Raw genomic sequence first — 26210 nt, 5'->3', positions numbered from 1 at the left:
GGAAGAGAGAAAGGAGGAGTCGGTGAAACAAGAAAATAAATATACAAGGGAGGAAGAAGTGAAGTAAGGAAGGAAAGAAGGAAGGAAACAGCAAAGTGGGGAAATCAAGGGAATTTAACTGTGGGAGAAAAGATAAAACTGACAAGGAGAGATAATAGAATGAGCTCCAAAAGCGGGAGGATATTAGAGATTAAACGACGGGGACTAGAGAGGGAAGAAACAATGAAAGGATGAAAGAATGGCTTAAACAGCAAGCAAGTGAAAGAGGGATGAAGGCATGAGACAATGAGGAAAGGAAATAGTAAAGCATAAGGTACATAGAAGAGGTGAAATGAGACATGTCCAGGCAGAGAAAGAGGGAGGTGACGAAACAGTGAAATGAGAAGATGAAATAGTGAAGGAGAAGAGGAAGGTGCCCGAGGGGGGAAATGACAGATGTAGAAGAAAGGGAGAGGGGAGGAAACTCAAATAAAAAGAGAGGAAATGAGTGGGTGAGATAAGGAATGGAACGAGAGAAAGAACACCTGCTGGAGATGGGAAGAAACTCGTAAGCAAGGAATTAATGAAAGAATGGACCGGTAAAAGGAGATATGTGTGATGAGGAATAAATCGGTAAAAGGGAGGAGTGTGCGAGGGAAGGAATTGGTGAGAGGAGAGAACTGAATCGGTAAAAGACGGAATGAGCTTGACGGAACGATTCCGCGGGAGAAAGAAGGGATCACTGGAAGAAGGAAAGGCGGGTAAAAGGAATGAGAGAGAGAGAGACTGAAGGAATTTGTGAGGGGAAAATGAATCGGTGAGAACGGAGAAAGTGATGAAAGGAGGAAGGAATTAGCGAGAGAAGGAGTTGACCAGGAAAATAAGGAATTCGTGAGAGGAGAAATAAATGAATAAAAGAAGGAATGAGTGAGAAGAGGGAGGAGTCCGGAAAAGAAGTAATGAGTGAGACAGTGAAGGAGCGTTTTAGGGATGGACTGCCCCCTCGAGAGGAGGGTTCGGCTCAAGGTACAGTTGAGCCCAGGTAGTATTTTGGCGGAATGAGTCCCCCTGACTGAAGTAAACCCCCGTCTTGAGCCCGAAACCCGCTAATTCCTCGTTGAACGGGCCTCCTCTCCGACGCGCCATTGCCGCCCCTGTGTGTCCATCCGCGACGTCTCCTGTATTGGATGAAACATTGAAAGGCCTTCGAGCAGCAGCACCTGTACGCGGATCAGTGTGATCTGGGTAAACCTGGTTTGTCGAAAGAAGAGGCTGCTGACATCCTTTAGGCAGGGCCACTGTAATTATGCGGCAGGAGAAGGCCAAATTATGCTGCAGGGTTGAATACATTATGCGCAGTAGCGGAACAAAACTTGGGGGGCTCCAGACTCAATCAGGAACTCTCGGATCAGGGTCCTGTGCTAAGCCCCTGTACTGAGCCCCCACAAAATCTGTAGGGGCCTATGTTACACCACTGATTATGCGGTAAGAAATGGCAAATTATGTATAATGCGGCACATTTTCAAATGTTATTCGTTCATTTTTTCGTTATTTTTAAACGTGTTAACACTGGCTGCACCTCATTAGTATCAATGTAACGCCCAAATATATCAATAAGCAACATAAAGCTGACCAGTCAAGTTTTGAAAAGGACCTTCCACAAACGCTGCTGCATTTTTAGTATTGTTGAAACCGTCGGAGCTAGAAACAAAACATATGTTTGTTAAAATCTGCAGATAATGCTGCAAATGATGGTTTATGTGGCAAATGCGGCAAATGTATAATTCTGCGAAAATCACGCGACCGCACAATGGTCTTGCTTTTAGCCTGCACGTATCTTTTGGGCAAGTTCAGCGGACTTTGGGACACACACTTCCCCAGAAATATACTAGGACTCGCGCTGGCAACAAAAACTTAACAGAAATATGTAAGGAATACTCCGTATATTATACTACAATATACTAATTATAATGGCAATACCACATGAACAGGAGAACAAAAATGGAATTATTCATACAAATAATGACAATAAGAAAACAGTACACACCACAGCTCTGCGAGGCACACCAATGGCGACTCGGCGCTGTAAACATCTCAACATATAACACAATTGTAACTTTGATAGTGACAGTGACAACCGGAATAACGCCGACACTCACAATAATCACATTAATAGGTAGAATACTGTTTGTAGGGATGCAGTGCTTACATTCAATACCAGTTTAGGCCGAGCCTCGGTCATATGTTCTGTGCAAGGGAGGGGGGGCGGGGGGTGCAGGAGAAAAGGAACAACCTGAGAGGAGAGAGGCAAGATAACGGACAGAGCCCGACTGTTGTGCCCAATAATAACACGGAACTTGAAAAACGGGTTTGTGGGAAAGAAGGAAAAGTAGAAAGTTGGAAGGGAAAGGAAAATGCACCGGGGAGATGAAAAAAAGGAACAAAAGGGAAGGAAGCGAGGAGAGCGAGAGAGTACATGTAGAAGGGAAGGAAGTAAAACCTCGAAGACGTTGGATAAAAGGTTAACGACAGAGAAGGAAGGAGGTGAGAAAATGCACAGGTAAGGAAGGAGACGGCGAAAGGTGGAGTCCAGCTTAGGGAGGTGAGAATAGGGAACGAGGCTAAAAGACAGCGAGTGAGAGAATAATCTAGAAATAAGGAAACAACCCAAGCATGAGAGAAGGAAGGGGGTTGAGTAGAGTGGGGACAGGGCAAGAAGGACTGGGGTGAAAGGGCAGCGAGAGGGAGAGGTAAGAGATGAGTGAAGAGAGAAAAAAGGGCGCGCAGAACAGAGGGTGGTGGAAGGACATTTCCAGAGGAAAATAAATTAAGGAAATAAAGGACTGACAGGAGGTGAGAGAAAGGAGACCTTGGTAAAAGGAGGGAATACGGGATTGAGGAGCTCAGTGGAGCTCGAGGAAATGAGCGTAGATTGGGGGAGGTACAACTATGGAGACGACGGAGAAAAATGGGGGGCAAGGAATGAGCTTGTGAGTGAAAGAAGACTGTAAAGAGTTGGCAGGGTGAAGGAGTAGAGATGGGAAGAAAGAGTGATGGAAGTAAATCAGGAAACGAAGGAACCAGTTACGTTTTCAATAGCAAAATGTAATGTGTGAAGTTACGCTTATAGTGGGGGGGTGGGGGGGGGGGGGGGGGGTCTAGCGCCTTGATGCCCGGAAAGGGTTTGAACTATTTACAAGTGAAAGAGACAGCTTGAGAATGATGAAAGGAGAGGCAATGGACATGGGAATGGGAGCGCCAGAAGAAAAAGCGAAGGGCTTAATGCTGAAAAGGGAAGGTGGAAAGGAGTAAACAAAAACAGGATCTCATAGAAGGAAACAAGTTAGAAAACAGAACTAGGAGAAATAAATCAGGATGAGGAGGGATAACCGAAGAACTGGAGGAGGAGAGGGAACCGAGCATGGGTTAAAGAATTGAAGGGCAGGATGAGGTGTTTAGGGAACAGAAGTTGAAGGACCTCTAATACCAAGGCCCAGCACAGTGGCACAGGGAGAACAGGGTGTGCTAGCTGGGTTCAGCTGCGTACCTTCAGATCCGGACGGCCAGTGCTGGCACACGGGCACCTCCCGGTTGGAAGGCTCTGGGTCGGGCAGTGGGAGGGGGGCTCCTATGTTAGCAGCCGATAGAAGGTTCTGGTGCTGGCACAGGGGACCCTCCGATCTTGGCACTCGTCAGGTCGCTCTGGTGTTGGCACAGGGTCCTCTCCTTTATTGGCAGTCGTGAGATCTCGCTGGCGTTGGCACAGGGGACCCCTTGTGTTGGCCCTCGTCAGATAATGCTGGTGTTTTGCACAGGGGGCCTCTCCGCTCAGTTCTCTTTCGCGGCCTCTGTCATTGGTCCATGGACACCGCCAGCCTTCTCTTTAGTCAGCGATCGACGGAGGGTTGGCACAGTGGCCTCAGTTTTCTCTGATGTGGCACTGGGTCGCTTTTTTGTCAGGTGTCGCTCGGTGGTTCTGATGGGGTTGGCAGGCAGTAAACCCGTCTAAATCAGATAATCCTTGCGTTGGCACAGGGCCCGTAGGTGGGTTTCTGGGATTTCCCCAGGATGGCACAGCGCCCCTATAGCAAGGCCTGGCTCGGCTAGCCCCCAGCAGCCTCACAGCCTCTTCCTGTGGTTGGGCACTGGTCTTAGCCCTCTGACGTCCCTTGCCCAAGTGCCAGACTTTAACCAGCTTCCCTGCTAAACCCTCTCCGGCTGGCTCCCCCCGCTGCCATTGGCTGGTCCCGGAGCCCGTGGGCGGAGCCAGAGACCCTCACGGGCTGCGCGCTGGGAGGGGCTGGGAGGAGTGGCAAGTCTTGGAACTATCTGTTCTATGCCTTGGATTGCGGTTGTGAAGATTTAAAGGTCACCTACAAGTAGGAGCTCTGTCGAAGCGCCTCGTTTCTGACGTGCGGCGCCTCTGGGCGCACGCGCGGCTCGAGCAGTGCACCTCGTTCCCAACGTGCAGGACTCCTGCTGTTCCAGTGCCCCGGCCCAATCACTGCTCTCCCACTGCACCACAGTCTTAACTTGCACCCCCCAACCCCCAGCTGTCCCAGCCCATGCACTGCTCTCCCACTGCACCACAGTCTTAACTTGCACCCCCCAACCCCAACCCCCACAGCTGTTCCAGTTTCCCGGCCCATGCACTGCTCTCCCACTGCACCACAGTCTTAACTTGCACCCCCCCCTCAGCTGTTCTAGTGCCCGGGCCCATGCACTGCTCACTCGCTGCACCTCAGTCTTAACTTGCACCCCCCCCCCCCCCAGCTGTTCTAGTGCCCGGGCCCATGCACTGCTCACTCGCTGCACCTCAGTCTTAACTTGCACCTCCCCCCCCAACCCCCAGCTGTTCCAGTGCCCCGGCCATTGCACCGCTCTCCCACTGCACCACAGTCTTAGCTTGCGCACCCCCCCCCAACCCCCAGCTGTTCTAGTACCCGGCCCTTGCACTGTTCTCCCACTGCACCACAGTCTTAACTTGCACCCCCCCATCCCCCATCCCCCAGCTGTTCCAGTGCCCCGGCCCTTGCACTGCTCTACCCGTGCGCCACAGTCTTAACTTGCACCCCACCCCATCCCCCAGCTGTTCCAGTGCCCCGGCCCTTGCACTGCTCTCCCACTGCACCACAGTCTTAACTTGCACCCCCCATCCCCCAGCTGTTCCAGTGCCCCGGCCCTTGCACTGCTTTCCCACTGCACCACGGTCTTAACTTGCAACCCCCCCCCCTCCAGCTGTTCTAGTGCCCGGGCCCATGCACTGCTCACTCGCTGCACCTCAGTCTTAACTTGCACCCCCCCCATACCCCAGCTGTTCCAGTGCCCCGGTCCTTGCACTGCTTTCCCACTGCACCACAGTCTTAACTTGCAACCCCTCCCCAGCTGTTCTAGTGCCCAGGCCCATGCACTGCTCACTCGCTGCACCACAGTCTTAACTTGCACCCCCTCCCCCCCAGCTGTTCTAGTGCCCGGGCCCATGCACTGCTCACTCGCTGCACCTCAGTCTTAACTTGCACCCACCCCATCCCCCAGCTGTTCCAGTGCCCCGGCCCATGCACTGCTCTCCCTCTGCACCACAGTCTTAACTTGCACCCCCATCCCCCAGCTGTTCCAGTGCCCCGTCCAATGCACTGCTCTTACACTGCACCACAGTTTTAGCTTGCCCCCCATCCCCTTGCTGTTCCAGTGCCCCGGCCCTTGCACTGCTCTCTCACTGGACCACAGTCTTAACTTGCACCCCCACCCCAACCCCGAGCTGTTCCAGTGCCCCGGCCCATGTACTGCTCTCCCACTGCACCACAGTCTTAACTTGCACCCCCCATCCCCCAGCTGTTCCAGTGCCCCGTCCAATGCACTGCTCTTTCACTGCACCACAGTCTTAACTTGCGCACCCCCCCCAACCCCCAGCTGTTCCAGTGCCCCGGCCATTGCACCGCTCTCCCACTGCACCACAGTTTTAGCTTGCCCCCCATCCCCCTGCTGTTCCAGTGCCCCGGCCCTTGCACTGCTCTCTCACTGGACCACAGTCTTAACTTGCACCCCCACCCCAACCCCGAGCTGTTCCAGTGCCCCGGCCCATGTACTGCTCTCCCACTGCACCACAGTCTTAACTTGCACCCCCCCCCCCCAGCTGTTCTAGTGCCCCGGCCCATGCACTGCTCACTCGCTGCACCTCAGTCTTAACTTGCACCTCCCCCCCCCAACCCCCAGCTGTTCCAGTGCCCCGGCCATTGCACCGCTCTCCCACTGCACCACAGTCTTAGCTTGCGCACCCCCCCCCAACCCCCAGCTGTTCTAGTACCCGGCCCTTGCACTGTTCTCCCACTGCACCACAGTCTTAACTTGCACCCACAGCTGTTCCAGTGCCCCGGCCCTTGCACTGCTCTCCCACTGCACCACAGTTTTAACTTCCCCCCCATCCCCCAGCTGTTCCAGTGCCCCGGCCCTTGCACTGCTCTACCCGTGCACCACAGTCTTAACTTGCACCCCCCATCCCCCAGCTGTTCCAGTGCCCCGGCCCTTGCACTGCTTTCCCACTGCACCACAGTCTTAACTTGCAACCCCCCCCCCCCCCAGCTGTTCTAGTGCCCGGGCCCATGCACTGCTCACTCGCTGCACCTCAGTCTTAACTTGCACCCCCCCCATCCCCCAGCTGTTCCAGTGCCCCGGTCCTTGCACTGCTTTCCCACTGCACCACAGTCTTAACTTGCAACCCCCCCCAGCTGTTCTAGTGCCCAGGCCCATGCACTGCTCACTCGCTGCACCACAGTCTTAACTTGCACCCCCCCCCCCCAGCTGTTCTAGTGCCCGGGCCCATGCACTGCTCACTCGCTGCACCTCAGTCTTAACTTGCACCCACCCCATCCCCCAGCTGTTCCAGTGCCCCGTCCAATGCACTGCTCTTCCACTGCACCACAGTCTTAACTTGCGCACCCCCCCCCCCATCCCCCTGCTGTTCCAGTGCCCCGGCCCTTGCACTGCTCTCTCACTGGACCACAGTCTTAACTTGCACCCCCACCCCAACCCCGAGCTGTTCCAGTGCCCCGGCCCATGTACTGCTCTCCCACTGCACCACAGTCTTAACTTGCACCCCCCAACCCCAACCCCCACAACTGTTCCAGTGCCCCGGCCCATGCACTGCTCTCCCACTGCACCACAGTCTTAACTTGCACCCCCCAACCCCAACCCCCACAACTGTTCCAGTGCCCCGGCCCATGCACTGCTCACTCGCTGCACCACAGTCTTAACTTGCACCCCACCCCATCCCCCAGCTGTTCCAGTGCCCCGGCCCATGCACTGCTCTCCCTCTGCACCACAGTCTTAACTTGCACCCCCCCCCCCAGCTGTTCTAGGGCCCGGGCCCATGCACTGCTCTCCCACTGCACCACAGTCTTAACTTGCACCCCCCAACCCCCAGCTGTTCCAGTGCCCCGGCCATTGCACCGCTCTCCCACTGCACCACAGTCTTAACTTGCGCACCCCCCCCCAACCGTTCCAGTGCCCCGGCCCTTGCACTGCTGTTCCACTGCACCACAGTTTTAACTTACAACCCCCCCCCCCACACCCAGCTGTTCTAGTACCCGGCCCTTGCACTGCTCTCCCACTGCACCACAGTCTTAACTTGCACCCCCCCCCATCCCCCAGCTGTTCCAGTGCCCCGGCCCTTGCACTGCTTTCCCACTGCACCACAGTCTTAACTTGCACCCCCCCCCCCAGCTGTTCTAGTGCCCGGGCCCTTGCACTGCTCACTCGCTGCACCTCAGTCTTAACTTGCACCCCACCCCATCCCCCAGCTGTTCCAGTGCCCCGGCCCATGCACTGCTCTCCCTCTGCACCACAGTCTTAACTTGCACCCCCCAACCCCCAGCTGTTCCAGTGCCCCGGCCCATGCACTGCTCTCCCACTGCACCACAGTCTTAACTTGCACCCCCCCCCAGCTGTTCTAGGGCCCGGGCCCATGCACTGCTCTCCCACTGCACCACAGTCTTAACTTGCACCCCCCAACCCCCAGCTGTTCCAGTGCCCCGGCCCATGCACTGCTCTCCCACTGCACCACAGTCTTAACTTGCACCCCCCCGCATCCCCCAGCTGTTCCAGTGCCCCGGCCCTTGCACTGCTTTCCCACTGCACCACAGTCTTAACTTGCACCCCCCCCCCCCAGCTGTTCTAGTGCCCGGGCCCTTGCACTGCTCACTCGCTGCACCACAGTCTTAACTTGCACCCCCGCACCCCCCCCCCCCCATCCCCCAGCTGTTCCAGTGCCCCGGCCCTTGCACTGCTTTCCCACTGCACCACAGTCTTAACTTGCACCCCCCCCCCCCCAGCTGTTCTAGTGCCCGGGCCCTTGCACTGCTCACTTGCTGCTCCTCAGTCTTAACTTGCACCCCCCCCAACCCCCAGCTGTTCCAGTGCCCGGGCCCATGCACTGCTCACTCGCTGCACCACAGTCTTAACTTGCACCCCCCCATCCCCCAGCTGTTCCAGTGCCCGGGCCCATGCACTGCTCACTCGCTGCACCACAGTCTTAACTTGCACCCCCCCATCCCCCAGCTGTTCCAGTGCCCCGGCCCTTGCACTGCTTTCCCACTGCACCACAGTCTTAACTTGCACCCCCCCCCCCCAGCTGTTCTAGTGCCCGGGCCCTTGCACTGCTCACTCGCTGCACCACAGTCTTAACTTGCACCCCCGCACCCCCCCCCCCATCCCCCAGCTGTTCCAGTGCCCCGGCCCTTGCACTGCTTTCCCACTGCACCACAGTCTTAACTTGCACCCCCCCCCCCCCAGCTGTTCTAGTGCCCGGGCCCTTGCACTGCTCACTTGCTGCTCCTCAGTCTTAACTTGCACCCCCCCCAACCCCCAGCTGTTCCAGTGCCCGGGCCCATGCACTGCTCACTCGCTGCACCACAGTCTTAACTTGCACCCCCCCATCCCCCAGCTGTTCCAGTGCCCGGGCCCATGCACTGCTCACTCGCTGCACCACAGTCTTAACTTGCACCCCCCCATCCCCCAGCTGTTCCAGTGCCCCGGCCCATGCACTGCTCTCCCACTGGACCACAGTCTTAACTTGCACCCCCCCATCCCCCAGCTGTTCCAGTGCCCCGGCCCTTGCACTGTTTTCCCACTGCACCACAGTCTTAACTTGCACCCCCCCCCCCCAGCTGTTCTAGTGCCCGGGCCCTTGCACTGCTCACTCGCTGCACCTCAGTCTTAACTTGCACCCCCCCCCCCCCATCCCCCAGCTGTTCCAGTGCCCCGGCCCTTGCACTGCTTTCCCACTGCACCACAGTCTTAACTTGCACCCCCCCCCCCCCCCCAGCTGTTCTAGTGCCCGGGCCCTTGCACTGCTCACTCGCTGCACCTCAGTCTTAACTTGCACCCCCCCCCCCAACCCCGAGCTGTTCCAGTGCCCCGGCCCATGCACTGCTCTCTCGCTGCACCACAGTCTTAACTTGCACCCCCCCCCCCCCGCTGTTCTAGTGCCCGGGCCCTTGCACTGCTCACTCGCTGCACCTCAGTCTTAACTTGCACCCCCCCCCCCAACCCCGAGCTGTTCCAGTGCCCCGGCCCTTGCACCGCTCTCCCACTGCACCAGTCATAACTTTCACCCCCCCCCCCCATCCCCCAGCTGTTCCAGCACTGAGGCCCACACAAAGCTCTGCCAACCAAGCCCTGCTCTGCCAGTGCACCTCACTTCCGACATTTCCCCTCTGCTGTTCCAAGACGGAGTCCCAGGCCTCAGTGACGCATCACAAAATGACGGCCCCTCGCGCGCCTGGGACGAGGGGCTGCAGCGTCCCACAGACGTGCATTGGCCTTGGGCTGAGTGGGGACCCTCTGAAGTATTGGGGGCCCCATGAAGAGCCCCCCACTGTTGCGCAGGTGTCTGCGTCACGCCTCTGCGCGCCCCCTCCACCCACGCACCGTTTCTATTGCAGAAATGCCGCCTCCCCCACAGCGCTCGGTCAGGCACCTCACGCCGTACCTGGGACCCCCCTGTTCCCGGAATGGAAGCGGCCGCTGCTCTGAGCGGCTCTAGGCCGAGGGCGCCAGACAAGAGTGCAGGAAGGGGGACCGGAAGCGTTGGCGCTGCACCCCACACCTCACCTGCAGCACTCTTGCAATCCTTCAGTGGGGGCCACACACCGCTCTGCCCGACCCCGGCCCCCTGCGTCACTGGAAGAGGTGGCCCTCTGGCAGCACATGGGCAGAGGGCTTCCCCGCAGGGTGGGCTCTCTCTGGCATGGTGAGGTCTGTGTCTGTGGCGGCTAGTACAGTCTACCTGTGACTGTCTCTTGATCGCGGGGAGTCTCTCGGGCAGGGTGGGGGCAGACGGTCACCTGCGAGGCCTAGAGGGAGCAGAGAGCGGGGCAACCTTCTGGGAGGGGGGGGGGGGGGGGGCGTCCATCTGCCGGCTGGAGAAAGGAGAGGGCAGCGTGTGTCCGCCCAGACGGCCCGTCACTGTTAGCCCTGACTGCCATAACCCCACATAGATTGGGCTCATGCAGGCTCTCTAAACCCGCAGCTTTAACCCCCCCCCCCCCAAATAGGTTGGTTTGGACTGAATCTCACATAAATACGTAATTTCCCGGACCAGGCTCTGGTACCCACACGAGACCCCTAACATGTACACTTCGCCTGGACTCCACCCCTGAACCCCCAGCTCTGGCTGCGACTCGTACACGCCCCCCCCGCCCCCCCCCTCCTCACACACAGCGACCTGTCTCTCATGTCATAGGGTTCCACCAGGCTATGCCCCTAGTGGGCCGGCACATGTGGGTCTCTCCTGGGCTGTTCTTTGCCCTGCTCAGCCATGGATCCAATCCGTGCCCCTTACACACCCGAAAAGAGCCAGCGGCCGTTGCCCGGGCCTGAGTTTTGTGCCCTCACATGCACTCCTCGCCTGTGGCCCTGCACTCTGAAATCTGAGTCTAGCCCTTCCTGCAGCCTAGCTTCTCACACACCTGAACCCCCTCACAAGGATGCACATGCCTAGGCCTGGCTCTGGTACCCAAACCGGGCCACTCACATACAGGCTAGCTCATTTACCCTTCCAGGCCAGACCCTCGCACACCTGAGCCCCTGTCAGAGGGCTTCGGCCTGACTCACTTGTGAACCCTTCCTTGGTGGGCAGGGAACACCTAGGGGGCCCTCCTTACACGTGGGCCTCGCATGAGCCCTGCGCCCCTCAGGCCGCCCCCTCATACATCTGAGCCCTCCTCACAGACCTCTGGCACCTATTCCCCCACACACCTGGCCCCCCCTTGACAGAGTGCCTTCGCCTGGTCCGCACATCGCATAGATCCACCATTGTCCGGGCACGACTGTGGTGCCCACAATGGGCCCTCACATGAGGGCCTCGCCCGGGCCCGGCCCGCCGCACCGAGCCACAATACGCCTTGTGTATTAAGGGAAAGGAGTTATGAATCGGGAGTTTGATAAGTGCGCCCCCCCCGCTGTACCCCCCCTGCGGCCGCTCCCTCTTCTCTTTCTTGTTTTTGGGCCTCCTCTGTGCCCTCTTTGTTCCGAGTCCAGGTGAATCCATCATGTGACCCAAAAGGGGAAAAATCTTTATAAAAAGCAGCAATAAGGCTCTTGTCTTCGCTCAGAGCGCAGAAGAGTCCGGACGGGGCGAGGGCTCCCTTGTCCTGGGGGTGCCTCTTATTGAGGGGTCTCCACCAGTGCCACGGAGGGCATGCACCCTCATACTTTGCATTGGGAGGGCACCGTCCTCCCAGGGCGCGCGAACCCCTGCAGAAGGAGCCGATCAGAGGGCCTGGGCCGCCCCACAGGACAACCCCAGAGACTGTTCCTCGCAGGTGCTCAACCCAGGGCACGGACCCCACATCGGAGGACCGGCTCAGCAGGGCACACACCCCAAAAGATCCGCCCGGAGAGCGCGGGCCCTTCCAGACTCCGAGCACCGCGCACAGGTACACACAGGAGCTGGTCAGAGGGCGAGGACGCGCACTGGATTTGGTCGAAGGTCGCGACCCATCACAGGAGCTGACGTATGACACGGACCCTGAAAGGATCCGAGCAGAGTTCACAGAACCCCCCTCCCCCCCCGAGGAAAGCGCGCCCCCACAAACATGCCGGGATTGAGTGGCGTGGACTCCACTACCCCCTCCCCGGGGTGACCATCAGCGTTCCGCTCCAAGCCCTCCCCCACAAGGGTGCGGACCTACACAGGGGGTGAGCGGAGGGTGCAGACCCCCACAAGCGGTTATCGGGAAGCCCAGACCCTAAACGTCGGTGATTGGACGGCTGGCAGCCTCTTCCTGCCATCAACACGCACTTCAGCTGGAAGATGAGTCCTTTACTTGTGGAGTGGAAACAGGACATATTCCCCAGGAGATTAATCCTTTATTGCACTGTCAATGCAGTCCTAGATTTTGTGAGGCGAATCGTCTTGTTTTTCTGTATGCCCTGTTTAACCTCGTGGGAGATGAGTCCTTTTATCCTGCAGCTAGTGTTTCGTCTCCTGGGATCTGATCCACGTGGTCCCTGCAAAACCCACAAAGCTTTTATTTTTTTTTAGAGCCACATTATATAATCTGTGGAGGATGAGTCCTTTTAGCTGGAAGGTGCGCTTCTGTGGAGAAGAGTCGTTTATAGCAGAATACCATGTTGTCTTTTGGTAAATGAACCTTCATGGCAGCCGAGTTGGTGATGTGTGGGTTGTAGTTCATGTAATCTGTGGGCCATGATTCCTTTAAAAATACAGCTCTGTAACCCGGAAGAGGAGTCCCTTATGGCAGTAGAGTCTGTAGGAGCCTAGTATTTTATATACTGGGACTATAATCCATGGAAGATGAGTCCTTTCTAAAGAAAATAGTGCTATGTGTAGGGGGAGGTGTGAAGTGAGTGATTCTAAACCGAGGGTCGTGTCATCTATAGAATGAATCTGTAGGCCGAAGAAGTTGAGTCTTGTTTTTTCAAACATAAAAGCACACAGTCTCCGGGATTGGAGTTCCTTGAGTCACACGGCCAGGGATTCCGAGAAGATGAATCCTTTGTGGTACCAGTTCGGGTAAATTAAGTTGAGGAAAGCAGTGTGTGGCCTGTGGTCACGTGGTCTGTCATACCTATGGCCTGTATGAAAGCGTGCCATGTTGTTTGTGAGAGGGGAGTCCAGGGGGGTGGGGGGTCCTTTATTGCGGGAGGCCATGGACTATGTAAGCATTACTCATTTATGCAAGGACACCGCCCCCGTGACATGTGTCACATAGTAGACCTGCATGCTCTATGTGGAAGAGGAGTCCTTTAGGCCTGTGTTTATTAGCAGATGTCCTTTATTGTGGAGTGCCGTGTCATATCTGGGGAACCCTTCCCTTACTGCAGGGTGCAGTGGCAGCCGTGGGAAGTAAGCACTTTATTTGAAGCAGGGGACCGTGCTGTCCGTTTCTTAGGAGCCCTCGTGATCCCAGATGATCTATTGTATGGGAGATGAGCCCCTCTGCAGAAACCCTTTCACTCTGTGGGAACCCCGGAGTGAATGTAGGACGTGTCCTGTGCGCCTAGAGACATTATTAATAGATGGAGCCCGTGTGAGCTGGGGGAGGGGAGGGTGCAGTGCCACCCGGGGCGTATGAGCTCCTTGTGTCATGGGACCATGTGACCTCTGGTATGTGAGTTGTTTATGAAGGAGAACACGGGATCTGGAGGCGAGAAGTCCGTGGTAGCCGGAGGCTGTTATTGGCAACATGAGTCATTTATGGCATTATATGTGGGGTTCGGTGAGAGGGCGTGCGGCCTGCGGTAGACGAGTCCTTTAGGGCTCGGAATGCGGGACCTTGTAGCCGGGGGGTGAGGGGGGTTAGGGGGGGGGGGGGGTTGAGGGGGAAGGTTTTATGGCAGGAGCCATGAAGATATGGAATATGTGGGGAAATGGATACAAAATGCCTTGAAGGCCCGCTCATGTGTGGGCAGATGGATAGTTTGTGATGGACAGCCATTTAATTATTGGGAGATGTGTTGTTTTTTCAATGGACCAGGTGCTAAATCCCTGAGAACGGGTCCTTGTTTCCATGAGGCCCTTCGCTCTGTGGATGATGGATCCTTTTTCGACAGGGGACGGCGTGATTTACTGTGCATTAACTATTGATAGGAGACCACCAACCAACCAACCAACCAGTCTGGGAACCGTGGGGCCTTTTTGGCGCACTGCCATGTGGGACGAGATTGGATTCTCTTAGGATCTGAACTCTTTTCATTTATGGGAGATGTTTCATTTAGGGTCCGTGGCCTTATAACCCAAGGGAGCGCCATCCTTTGTAGGATGTAATTCGTGTCATCCAGGTTAAATGAGGCCTTTGTGCTTTGAGGGCAGGCGGTCGTCGCTGGAAGAGCATTATTAGGAGAACATATTACCTGTGGGCTTGGGAGGGGTGTCAAACTGTGGGGAAATAGTGTTTGATTCTTTTACGCATTTGGAGGTAAGCCATTTATCGCCGAGACCTTACTGTCAGCGGGAGAGGAGTCCTTTATTGGTGTGTGCTAAGTGAGGTATTATGCAGGCCTTTTACAGTGGGCGCCATGTCACCTTTGATATATGCATCCGTTATGCGAGAGACCACGTTGTGGGTTTGAGAGATTCCTTTATGGACCACGATTATATCTGTGCATATGTACTTATGTATGGCAAGGGCTGAGGTAATCTGTGTGAGATGAGTCCTTTGCACGATGAGCGAATTGAGTCTGTGGTGGGAGATGGGGCATCCTTTGCTGTCGGAGATGGGGTGGGTGGTATGTGGCAAGGGACCATGTGATTGGTTCTCTCTTTTTCAGATCGTGTTGTTTGGAAAAGCAGGCCATGTTTTTGTGGAAGATTGGTCCTTTATTGTAGAAACCGTTTCATCTTCGGGGAGATGACTCTTTGTTCTAAATAGTTAGGCAGGAATCATTTGAAGCAGTAGACTATGTAAGCGGCAGGGGATAAACCCTTATGGCTTCAGACTGTCATGTATAAAAGAAAACGACCTTTTCTGAGGAAGGTGAGTCCTGTATTGCAAAAACCATGCCATCTTTAGGGAGATAGCTCTTTGTACTAATCAGTTAGGCTGAGAGTCATTTGAAGCAGTAGGCCATGTAAGCAGCCGGGGTTGAGCCCTTATGGCTTCAGACTGTCACGTGCGAAAGAAAAGCATGTTATCCGAGGAAGATGAGTCCTTTATCGCAGGAAATCATGTAATATGTAGGGAAATAATCTTCTCTGACATCTGGTTCTAATCTTTTGGGTAAGTGTCCTCCTTTACCTTTACCATGCAATCCGCGGACGATGAGTCCTGAATGGCCTCGGACTGTCATTTGGTACCGGAGACCATGCTATTTGTGGAATTGAGTCGATGTAGTCTGTGAAAAGCAAGTGTTTGATAGGGGGTGGGGGTACCGTCCCCAATCTGTGGGAGATTCATTATTTGTGGTTCAGGACCGTGCGTTCACTGGAAAGGGATTATTTCTGGTCTGATGCCATATCTTTTTGCAGAATGCGTCTTTTGTGGCAGGGTGGGTGTTCATTCTGCGATTGGTGAGCACGTAATCCCGGGTTATGTTTTCAGCCCGGTCGGCTACCTACACCACCCACAAGACATTTGAATTGCATTTATGAGCGATGGCATTTTTTCTAGTGCCTTGATGCCTTCTTGCTCACCTTGGCATGGCAGGACGGGGGACTGACAACCACGTGATCATTTGAGTGTTTTGACCCCACCCCCGCCGGCCGTCGCAGGAGGGAAGAGGCTTGGCACGTGACTAACTGCCTGAGTTAGCCCCAGCCCCCCAGTGGCACCAGAGTTTTGCATCAGGGTGCAGCCCGCGTGCCCGGATATTGACCCTGAAAAGACGTTTGCTAGATCCGGGGTGTCGGGGCTCTATTAATGGGGTCAGTTTCCCCCACCGCAAAAGGGGGCGGGGCTTAGCACTCCGTGACAGTGATGTGAGTGTGGTGCCCACACCCTGGCCATTTCATCCTGATAGCCAGAGAATAACATGATTTGGGCAAAGTGTCGAGGTTGGCTGGGGAGGGAGGGTGGGTTCGGCGACTTTTATTTTTTGGGGCAATATCAGGGAAAATTTGGGGTACCAAGCAGCAGACCCCTCTCTGTTTGCCCCCTTACATTGATGCCTGGGGGGGGGGGGGGGGGTATACAAATGATATAACTAGATGTGTCGTCGAGGTCGTCAATGTCCCCGAACGCCTCTTTTAGGGGCAACCCCTTCAGACCGGACATCAAGGCACTTTACGCCGCGCCCAAGAGGGACTTTCGCGGGAGTTTTTCGTTCGGAACCCAGCTTCCGCGCTCTTGGCGAAGCTTAGTCGGGAATTCTATTATTTTAAACAACACTCCGAGAAAACACACAGACGTGCTCTAAAGCACAACAAAGAGCACCACGAATGAACATTTTGCCGAGTCTTTCAGCCACAGCTGAGGATTGTTTTTTTTAAACCTAGTTTCTAGGAAAGAAATAAAGCTAGCAAAACTACTTTTTCCTGAAGAATATTTACGCAAAAGTTTTAGCGAGAAAAAATATCTAGGTGATATTGGCCAGAAGTTAAAAATATTGCAAACGTGTGTAAAAAAAAAAAAAGGAATTTCATTTAATCCAGCGGGCGGAACGGAAATTTCTGGTACCCACAGACTCATGGGTGGAACTTGTTGCGTTGCCCACGGCGCGCACCTTGGCGCCCTGAATGTTTAGGGTGGATTTAACATAGAGCCCTTCTTCTGTGGTCAAACGAGAAAGAGGTGCAACGTAGCCAGCCCCTGGTCGCAACAACGCTCCACACTTTTCTCTACACGATTGTTGTAAAATGTAGGCAATAATTTGTTTAAAATTATTTTTGTGGCGAGAGTGAGTGAATATGATTTTATTTTGTCTTGAAATTCGGTTTGTGTGTCTGTCCGGCAGGACAATGGAAGTCGTGTGTGATCCGTGGGGCGCAGTACCCGATGCCCAGGGGAGAGCTCGGTGGGTTCAAGCGCCTGTCGGAGAGCGCTTTATGAAGCAGATATGTGTTCAGAACGAGGATGGGAATCCTCTCTTAGACACCCCCATTACCGTGTCCTGGGGGTCTATGTATGGGAAGTAGATCCCTGGTCAGGCTGCCAGCACTTCGAGCTGGTGGGTGGTGGTGGGGTGCTCCATTCTCAATGTCACATGGGCGGGGGGGGGGGGGGAGAGTTCTGGCGGGGTGACAGTCACAATGGAATGAATTGCGTGGTTTAGGATTCCGGTCTTCTTGCCTCCTCCTCCCCCCCCCCCACACACACTGCGCTCATTACCTGGTTTTATTTGTAACAGGTTTTTTTTTTTATTTAGACCTGTCTACTATTGCATTTTTCGTCCTCTATCACACCAAATCCGTCTTCGCCTCCTTTCGCCCCCTGTTTACTACTTACACAGTCTCACTCACATCACTTCTTCTCGCCACATTTCTCGCGCCCACTGCACTCTCGGTGACCATACCACGCAGCTACTTTTCCCTCCAATTCCCCTGTGCCCTCTATATTTAGTTTTTCCTCCTTCCTCACTTTCTCCCCCCCCCCTCACTCTCTCACAAACACCTGACGGGTCTTTCCTTCACCTTCTCTGCCTCATTCCTCCGTATTACGCTCTCCTTTTTACACAACGCCCCCTTGCCCCTTGCCCCTTGCCCACTTGCCCACTCAGCTCTCAAGGTGACTCACATCTATGCCACGGACGGTGACTGGGGGGAGGGGGGGGGGACTGTCGCCACTGCAGAACATCACTGACTGATCTGTTTCTTTAGAGGGACTATTTTACCACTAGGCGCATTTATATCTTCGCTCACATCAAATATCAACAACATAATAGCCCCCCTGTTCCCCGCGCCCCCCCCAAAAAGAAGAGGGAGGCTAGTTTGACATGGGACAGTTAAAACGGCTTAAGGAAAGAACGAACCACTCTTGGGTGTGCGCCTGTGTGGCGTGTTGTACAGTTATTCACTGCCCCGTCTGGTGGAGCAGCCTGGCTCCCCCTAGAAGGGTACACTTTGGTATGATCCCAGGGTGTCATAGATCAGTTAAACCCCTACCATGCAGTGTCGTTGAGGTGGCAGATGTTCCCTATGTTGGTTTGCTGACTTCCACAGTGGGTCCTTGACTGTGGGGTAGGTTCATGTGGTGTCTTTGGGCTCTCGGGCTGTGGAACCCCAATGTAACTGTTGACTGTTGTACTCTGTAAGTGAAATCCCCTCATGATCTGTAGCATGATGGTCTGTACCTTGCCCCTGCAGGGTGAAAAGTGAATTAATGTAACCAGCTATGTCAGACAGCTCGAAACATTGCTCGCTGTTTCCAAGCTGATCTGAAAATAAAAAACGAACTCCAAGAAGTATCCGTGTAATTAATACGCATGACACCATGCAGGTGCAGGGAAAAGGGGCTGAGCTCTGTGAGCTCACTGCTGCTCCTGCAAAACCCATCATGACACAGCCCATTTCAGTGTCGCTTAGACCTCATAGGGTTCCATCTGTTGAGTTGGCTTCAGCAGTGGTGGCACCTTGACTGTTGGGTTTAGCCATAGAGTTTTGTAATGCTGGCTGTGTGTGAAGTCCCTTCTATGCAATTCATTGATGTCTTGGGGTGTTCCATTTGTGGGAGCCGCTGACTTCGATACTGGCTTGGATTGACCTTAGGTCGGTACTGCTGCGAAGCAGAGCCTTGGGTGTTTCATAGGATGTGAATCCCTTCTTTGTGTCTTGTAAAATTCTCATGTGCCAGTCGGTTGAAGCTACAGGTCGCGGCAATCAAGTGTTCGCCTGTCAGACACTCAAGTAAGCTGTTGACTGTTGGGTAGGGTTTCAGAGAGTCCAAGGGACTCAGTCTGTTAAACCTCTTCTGTGTACTGCTGAGATCCTGACATGTCCCATCCGATGGATTTGCTGACTGTTGCTATGGTGGCCCCTTGACTGCAGGACATGGTTTTAAATAGCTGTATGAAAGCCTGAAACCTTCTCCATGCGTTTTATTTTGTAGTCTCGGGGTGTCTTCTTTGTTCAAGCTACTGTTGTCAACATTGGTGGCCGCTTGACTGTGAAGTAGGGTGTTGTACCCCTTCTTTCCGTGTTGTAAGTTGTATGACTTGCCAATCTGCTAGTATTGCAGGCCTCAGTTACGGAGGCACCTAAGTGGTCACTCCTATGTCGGGCCTTGGCCTGTTTGATCCCCAGTTAAGCTGTTGAATGGTGGTCCCACCGTTTGGATTTTTGTTGACCCGAGGTGGGATGTCTGGCACCCCCTATGAGTCCTGGAGAGACAGTTCGCCTGGTTCCATGTGCCTGAGCCGCTGGCGCGAGACGGGCAAGGATGGGTTAACCAGAACAAGTCTTCTGGCCTCTGCCGCCGCAGGGCCTTGTAATTGCGACTTCAGTGTAGGAAGTGAGAACAAGGAGCCCTTTCTGTCCAGCAGAATTCATGGCAGAGTCATCACTGTGTGTCGTTCAACTCCTGATCCTCTGTCCCAGGAATGCTCGAGGCTAGGAGGGCGAAGGAGGCAGCCGGGCAAAGGGGCGGCTCCGAACGGAAGATCACAGATCAAGCGAGTGACTCTGAACTTGGAGCCACAGTTCAAGGGAGCGACTTCAAATTGGAAACCACTCAGTGTGGGGTTGACTCTGATTTGGAGACCCCCAAGCAAAGGGAAGCGCAAAATTTGGGACTATCGAACAAGGCACCAAGAATAATCTATAGGCCACTGAGCAACTATACACTGGAAACCACTCATCGTGGAAACGTCACCAATCGGGGAACATCTGATCAATGTGACAGCTCCAAAGTGGAGATCAGCATGTAAGAAGGCAAATGTAAGAAATTTCTTAACTAGAAATCAAACGAGAGAGAAACTTTAATCGCAAGACCATCAAAGAGACGAGAATTGCAAAATGAAGATTGTTAAGCTGGGAGGCAACCCCTGATTGAAGACCACTGAGTAAGAGGCTCACTCCAAACTCTAGAGCAAGGTACAAGGGGGCAACTCCAAGCCTGAGCCCGCCAAGCAAGGGAAAGCCCTTACCCACAACCGAAAAGTAAGGAGATTTCGCCAGACTTGAGACTGTTTAGCAAGATGACAAGTCCAAGGCTCAAACACTGAGCAGAGTGAAACTCCCAAGTGTGAGACCACCAAGGGAGAGAGTAACTTCAAAGACCACAAGCAAGGGGACACCTCAAAACTGGGACCACTAAGCAAGAGGAATCTTAAACTGAGACCCTGAGTCAAGGGGATAACTTAGAACTGGAAAGCAAAGAACAGGTGTTGAAATACACACTGAAGATCAAATAACAAGTAAGGAATTTCACCCTGGAGACTGTGGATGCAATTCCAAACTGGAGACCACCAAACAAGGAAGCCATTCAAAATGGAGACCATCAAGCAGCGGTGCACACTGAAGATAATTAGGCAGGGAAACAATTCCACACTGGAGACTAATTAAACGGTGGCAACTCATAACAGCGAAACATCGACAAAGGTTAAACAGCAACTCCTAACTGGAACCCATGTGCAGAAGGGCAACTCAGAACTTAAAAGCACAAAGCAAGTCACTACTCCAAATTGGAAACCATGAAATAGGCCGGAGACCACCAAGCACATTTGAGAATAGGCACAAATCCAAATTGGAGACATGAAAGGAGTGACGGGCTGTACAACTGGAAACCACCAAGCAAGGTTGCACACACCAAACTGGAAAGTACTGAGCAAGGAACAATTCTAAATTGGCAATTAGCATTGACCATCAAGGGGGAATCTCCAGACTCAAAACCACTGAATAATAGGCCTACTCCAAACGGTAGAGCGAGCGAAGGGACAAACCCAAAACTGGTGACCATCAAGCAGAACAGCAACCTCAAACTGGAACTTACTTAATAACAGGATATCGCAGTAACTAGCAAGGTAGCAATTCCAAACTAGAGCCACCAAGAAAGTTACAAACTCCAACCTGGAGGCCTAGCAAGAGGTCCAAACTAGAGACCAAGCAACATGGCAACTCCAAACTGGAGACCAAACAATGTGGCAACTCCCAACTAGAAACCAGACAATGTGGTAACTCCATACTGGAGACTGGGCAAGGGGGCAACTCCAAACCAGGCATGGTGGCAACTCTAACCTGGCAGTCACTAGGCATGGGGGCAGTTCTAAACTGACAGTCATGGAGGCAGAGTAAACTTGGAAACGGCAGAGTCAATTCTGAATTTCAGAAAATAATCCATTAAGCAATGGTTCATTTAAAAACTGGGACCAATCAGCAAGGGAACAACTTCTAACCCAAGACTGTCCAGAGAAGGGCTAACCTCAAGGAGGAAAACAGCATGCAAGAGGTGCATGCACTTTACCAGACATAATATCGTCATGAAACCCGCTCCATCCGTCCCACGGCGAGAGACGGCAGGCCTAATTCGTGCCATTCATCAGGGCACAGTGTATACAAGCCAGGTACAGTCAGTGCTAAAAAATGTGGCTCATTACCAAGAACAGTCTCCCCTGGGGGTGGCATGCTCTGTATCCCTCTGACAATCCGCTGAGCCGTTCAGCCCTGGCGGAGACGGGCATTGCTCATCTATGCAAATACTCAAAGCCCCATCTATCCCTTGAGGTGCCACTCTCCACAGCCAACCACTCCTAGCGGCAATAGGTTGTGCGTGCCACTGCCACTCAACCGAGCAAATCACTCTTGAGGGGGGTCAGAAAATCTTGTTTTTGTGCCAACATAACTTTTTTGTTCCAGTTTTATATCTCCGTGCCAGAGTTCTCAGCCAACAGGCCCTAAAGATGGTAGGTTCCGTATCCCTGTGGCAATCTTCTATGCCAATAAGACCTACGATCGACAGGTCCTGCATCATAGACAGTCCCCAATTCCCTGAACTATCCAGCCCGAGAGAGACAAGCTCTAAATCTTGCTGCCGGTCTCCTGAGCATCCTACCACATTGGTGACTGTCTGTTACCCTCTGTGCCAAACCCCTTGACTGTCAAATCCTAAAAGCAATAGCCCCTGAATCCTCAAGCCCATGCACTGTGCCATCTGACACTTGACATGCCAGGCCCTGAACCTTCTGCTTGTCCCCTGAATTTAACAGAGCTGGTGGAAAGCAGGCTTTGTACCCAGCACTGATTGCCTAAGTGTATTCAAACATGTCAAGTCAAGTCAGAAAATTTATATAGCGCACTACATACCCAGAGGGTCTCAAGGCGCTTAGGAGGGGAAGAGGATTACTTGTCAAATATCCACGTTTTAAGTTGCTTTCTGAATGCTAGGTGGTTCTGGGTAAGGCGAAGGTAAGTGGGAAGTGAGTTCCATGTTTTAGCAGCCAGGTATGAGAAAGATCTGCCTCCCATGGTGGTCTTGTTGATGCGAGGTACAGTGGCGAGGGCTTGGCTGGAAGAACGTAGATGGCGGGGGGGGGGGGGTGTAGAAGGACAGTCGTGAGTTAAGGCATTCTGGTCCAATGTCGTAGAGTGATTTGTGCGCGTGGGTTAGCAGTCGGAAAGTGATTCTCTTATTGACGGGTAGCCAGTGGAGGTCTTTCAGGTGACCAGAGATGTGTTCGCTGCGTGGGATGTCCAATATGATTCTGGCTGAGGCGTTTTGGATTCGTTGGAGTTTCTTCTGGAGTTTAGCGGTAGTACCTGCGTAGAGGGTGTTTCCGTAGTCCAGTCGGCTTGTGACCAGAGCATGGGTGACTGTTTTCCTGGTCTCGGTGGGGATCCAGCGGAATGTTTTTTTGAGCATGCGAAGAATGTTGAAGCAGGATGAGGAAACGGCGCTGACTTGTCTGTTCATTGAGAGTGAAGAATCCAGGATAACGCCTAGGTTCCGTGCGTGGTCTGTCGGGATGGGTGCTTTTCCAAGGGCTTCCGGCCACCAAGAGTCGTCCCATGCAGAGGGGGATGTACCTAGGATGAGGACTTCTGTTTTATCTGAGTTCAGTTTCAGACGGCTGTGTTTCATCCATTCAGCGACTTCTTTCATTCCTTCGTGTAGGTTAGTTTTGGCGGTGCTGGGGTCCTTGGTGAGAGAAAGGATTAGTTGAGTGTCATCCGCGTAAGAGATGATGTTGAGGTTGTGTTGGCGGGCGATGGCCGCGAGGGGGCTCATGTATACGTTGAAGAGGGTGGGGCTGAGAGAGGATCCTTGTGGTACGCCACAGATGACTTCGGTGGCCTCGGACTTGAATGGTGGAAGGCGGACTCTCTGGGTTCTTCCGGTGAGGAACGAGGTGATCCATTCAAGTGCTTTTCCTTGTATTCCGATGTTGCTGAGGCGTTGTAAAAGGGTGCTGTGGCAGACTGTGTCGAATGCTGCAGAGAGGTCGAGGAGGATGAGGGCGACTGTGTCTCCATTGTCCAGTAGAGTTCGAATGTCGTCTGTTGCTGCGATAAGGGCGGTTTCAGTGCTGTGTTTTGCTCGGAATCCAGATTGTGAGGAGTCGAGGGAATTGTTGGCTTCGAGGAAAGCGGCGAGCTGGTTGTTGACAGCTTTCTCGATGACTTTGGCCGGGAATGGAAGGAGCGAAATGGGGCGGTAATTTTTGAGTTCGGTGGGGTCCGCTGTGGGTTTTTTCAGAAGGGCGGTGAGTTCAGCGTGTTTCCAGTTTTCTGGGAAGGTGGCGGAATTGAAGGAGCAGTTGATGACGTCTCGGAGGTACGGTGCTATGACGGAGTCTGCTTTGTTGAAGATGTGGTGAGGGCATGGGTCTGTGGGGGATCCAGAGTGGATGGAGTTCATCAGGCGGATGGTGTCCTCGGTGGAGATTGGGTTCCAGTTGTTAAGGGTGTTCGCGGGGGGAGAGTGTTCAGCATATGGTTGGGTGGGTTGGACTCCGGGTTGGTTGTCGAAGCTGTTGTGGATGTCTGCAATCTTGTTGTGGAAGAATGAGGCTAGGGAGTCGCAGAGGGCTTGAGAGGGGGTGATGTCGTTGGAGTTGGCTGAGGGATTGGAAAATTCCTTGACGATGTTGAAAAGTTCCTTGCTGTTGTGGGCGTTGTTGTCAAGTCGTTCCTTGAATGCTGATTTCTTAGCCTTTCGGATTAGTTGGTGGTGAGTGCGGGTGGCGTTTTTGAAGGCGTCCTTGGTGTTGGTGGTTGGGTCTTTTTTCCAAGCTTTTTCGAGGGTGCGGCAGAGTTTCTTGGACTTCTTAAGATCATCGTTGAACCATGAGGCCTTCTTGTTGCCAGGTTTGCTTTGACGTTTTTTCAGTGGTGCTAAGGTGTCGGCGGTGTTGGATAGCCATAGGGTGAAGTTGGCGGCGGCTTGGTTTGGGTTAGAAGAATGGGTTGGGGTGCTTAGAAGGAGCGATGAGGAGATCTGGTCGGTGGTGATTTTGTTCCAGTTTCTTTGTAGAGTTGGTTGGAGGTGGTTGGTGGGTTTGGGCTTGTTGTAGGTGAAGTGAACGCAGCTGTGGTCAGTCCAGAGGAGATCCGTAGTGTGGCTGAAGGAGACATGATTGCTGGAGGTGAAGATGGGGTCGAGTGTGTGACCTGCGATGCGGGTGGGGGAAGTGACCAGTTGTTTAAGTCCGAGGTTGGCGAGGTTGTCCAAGAGGGTGGTGGTGTTGCGGTCGTTGTTCTTTTCAAGGTGAAAGTTGAGGTCTCCCAGAAGGATGTATTCTTTGGAGGGGAGCGCGTGTGGAGTGATGAAGTCCGAGATGTCTTCACTGAATTTTGCGCGGGGTCCTGGTGGTCTGTAGAGGAGGGTGCCTCTGAGTGTGGTCTTGGGGTCGATGTGGATCTGGAAGTGAAGGTGTTCGGAGTTGGTGAGGTTGGAGTCAGAGCTGGTTGAGATGCGGATTGATTTCTTATGGACGATAGCGATTCCTCCTCCTGTGTGGCCGGTACGATCTTTGCGCGTGATCTTATAGTCTTCAGGGATGGCAATGGTGATGTCTGGGGCGGAGGAAGCGTTCATCCATGTTTCCGTTAGGAAGGCGATGTCTGGAGAGATGGTGTCTAGTAGATTCCATAGTTCAATGGCGTGTCTGTGGACCGAGCGGGTGTTGAGAAGGATGCATTGTAGGTGGTTGGGGTCGGGAGTCTGAGGTGTGGTCGAAGCGGAGAAGTTGTCGGTGCCGCTGAATTTGCAGGAGTAGCAAGAGAAAGGTCCATGGGTGTGTCCTGGAGCGGCTTGGACGCAGTTAAGGGCGCGACCGGGGTTAAAGGCTAGGAGGGTGGCGGCGTCGTAGGAAATGCGGGAGGGCTGGGCAGTGCGAGGGGCAGGGGGTCTGGCGCGGGGCGTGGTCCAGGCGCGGACGGGCGTAGACGGGCTTACCTTTGGCGCACCTTCGGCGCGGATTGGGCGCGGTCGCTGCGCGTGAATGCTGCGCGCGGGAACTCCTGTCATATACGGATAGTTGAGGGGGAGGGGCGAGGGCGGCTCAGCTGGGAGGCGGGGCGGGCTGCGCACGACAACAACAAACAAAATGGAGGAGGGGGGAGCACAACAGGGCGCTTGGGGAGGACGCGCTAAAGCAGCATGAAAGTACAATCACAATCAGGTAAAGCGCCTGCGGAGCAAAGCGGCAGCCAGGCACAGCTGAAGGCTTAAATCACAAATCAAATTCGGCAAGATCGCTAATGCAGCATAAAAGTACTATTACAATCAGGTAAAGCGCCTACAGAGCAAAGCGGCAGCCAGGCACAGCTGAAGGCTTAAATCACAAATCAAATTCGGCAAGATCGCTAATGCAGCATAAAAGTACTATTACAATCAGGTAAAGCGCCTACAGAGCAAAGCGGCAGCCAGGCACAGCTGAAGGCTTAAATCACAAATCAAATTTGGCAAAAGCGCTGCAAACGATACCAGTGAGGTGCTAGGGGCACTGGGAGCGACCACTCCGGCCAAAGCGTAGAGCGAGTCGAGACTGTTTGAGTACCTGAGCCTATCTCACCTCAAACCATTCAAGCCTCTAAGACGACAGGCACCGTATAGTGGTGCCAGTTCCCTAACCCAACCCATTCTAAACCTGAAAGGATATCTGTCCTTGCATTAAACCCCTCACCCATTCAGTCTTTTCAGGCTCTGTATCTGTGTCCAACCTTAATGAACTACCTCGGGCCTGGAGGTGAGGAAACCCATACCCTTTGCCATTCGCTCGAGTCCATCCAGACCTAACAGTGACTGGCTCTGTGTCCATTTGGCAATCACATAAACCTACTCCGAGGTTGAAGTAACCAACTTCATTTGCCTGGGCTAATCCCCAGAGATTTGCCTAGTCAC

The 26210-nt window shown here is 53.8% G+C and overlaps 1 protein-coding gene across 1 annotated transcript in view; it reads right to left on the bottom strand.

Moving 5' to 3' along the window:
* Positions 1 to 4142, bottom strand: part of SOX10 (SRY-box transcription factor 10) — a 35053-nt gene extending 30911 nt beyond the window's left edge. The window contains exon 1 of the mRNA XM_078683814.1: positions 3527 to 4142. The gene's annotated coding sequence lies outside the window, so the exon portion shown is untranslated. The remainder of the gene's footprint in view (positions 1 to 3526) is intronic.
* Positions 4143 to 26210: the final 22068 nt, after the last annotated feature.

This window comes from Lissotriton helveticus, chromosome 1_1, assembly GCF_964261635.1.
Source record: "Lissotriton helveticus chromosome 1_1, aLisHel1.1, whole genome shotgun sequence".
NCBI classification, from domain to species: Eukaryota; Metazoa; Chordata; class Amphibia; order Caudata; family Salamandridae; genus Lissotriton; species Lissotriton helveticus.
Note: the sequence above shows the minus strand (reverse complement) of the source record. Positions and strands in the feature narration are given on the sequence as shown.